The sequence below is a fragment of the Myotis davidii genome, unplaced genomic scaffold (assembly GCF_000327345.1).
Source record: "Myotis davidii unplaced genomic scaffold, ASM32734v1 scaffold509, whole genome shotgun sequence".
Taxonomy (NCBI): domain Eukaryota; kingdom Metazoa; phylum Chordata; class Mammalia; order Chiroptera; family Vespertilionidae; genus Myotis; species Myotis davidii.
In genome coordinates, this window is record NW_006382996.1 from 1,310,426 (window position 1) to 1,312,108 (window position 1,683).

Below are 1,683 nucleotides of genomic sequence, written 5' to 3' on the forward strand. Positions count from 1 at the left end.
TCTGCAAAATCGCACACAGCCAACCATACACCCAGTATGGTATCGCGATTCGCGATTTTGCGCTATCATACTGGGTGTATGGTCGGCTGTGTGCAATTTTGCGAGTGTGGTAAAATCGCATAACAGCAAAATCGCATAACAGCCGAGCATACACCCAGCAGCGCTGCTGATGCCTGAACGGTATGTGGAATGAAGTGGGCGGGCATCGGGAGGCCACTATGGCACGGGGCAAGCACTATGGGCAGTCTATCTGAAGTGTACCTGGCGTATAAGACGACCCCCCACTTGGAGGCATATTTTTCAGGGCCAAAAAATCGTCTTATACGCCGGCAAATACGGTATTTTACATACACAAACTTATTAGCTCTAAATCCTACCTATTCTGTTGCAAAGCACCTCTTGAATGCTATCTCCTCCTCTTTCCCCTTAAATTCTATCGATCTCCTCCATACTCCTCGGTCATCTCCCTGCCCTCTCCTACTCTAGTCAACTCCCTGGCAATCTGTCCTCTAAGGAGCATCTCTCTCTGCCTGTGGTCTCACCTTCCCCACATTCAGAGCCATCCTCTACCCTACAGCCAGTGGGTTCTCTAGAGGCTGATCTGACAAAGTAGCTCCCCTGATTTAATCTTTTTCATGGGGTTGTGCTGCCGCCAACAACATGAAAGTTCATAGCCTGTCCAGGGCCACACTCTCATGAGCCCACCTTCCCAGCATCCTTCTTGCCAGGCCAGGCCTAGTTGTTTATTCCTGGAGGGCCTCACAGCACAGGCAGTCAATCACTACTCACCCTTACTTCCCACATCCAGGACGCCTTCCACCCTACTTTGCCAGGTTTCCAAGTTCAGTTCTTCACCCCTCAGCTCAGACCCCTCTCTAGGATCCTCCCCCCATTCCACTGGCTACCAGGCCACCATGGCTAACATGGTCACAACCATCACATGTGATGGCCATACCATTTCTGTATCTCTTGTCCCTTTCTCAGCTGTCAGAGATTTTAGGCTAGGGGACAAACCTTGTTATCCTCAGACATTAATTGTGCACTCACAGATGTGCCCAGAAGTATCTGTAGAGTTGAGTCAAATGCTCTACCCCCAGCTCAAAGACTCCCTGAATTGACTATCCTAGGGGTTAAGGACATGGGCTCTGCAGCCAAGTTATTCAGGTTCCAATTCTGCTTTAGACACTTTCCAACTGTGGGCCCTCCTCCAGGACAGGGTTAGGTTAAATCAAATTTTATAGAGCTGAGGCCCATCCTGATCCCCCAAAGATAAAAAAGTGCTTCCTAATGAATGTCTGTCACAAAGCAAGAGAGAGGAATCAGGAAGGAAAAGCCTCTGAAGCTGTGTGAAATGAACTCCCTGGAAAAGTCCTCCCCAGAAGCACAGAAGAAGGAGGACTGAGGGAGGGACCCTGTACCAGCCCCAAACCTGAAGGAGTCAGAGAAGACTTCAACACTGTACTTGGAGATGTAGTACCCCCACCGTACACGGACACACACTCAAGATGCTGGAGACGTTGACCACCCTGCCCCTTGCCTATGTCACCAGGGGTAGCAGACTCAGGGTCACCTCGATCACCCCCAACAGGTTCACACTGAGCATTGTTATGAAGTCTTGTTTGGTGAGCCATTCCTTGGGTGCCGTGGGCACAGACATGCCAATTATTCACCAGGCCCCAGATC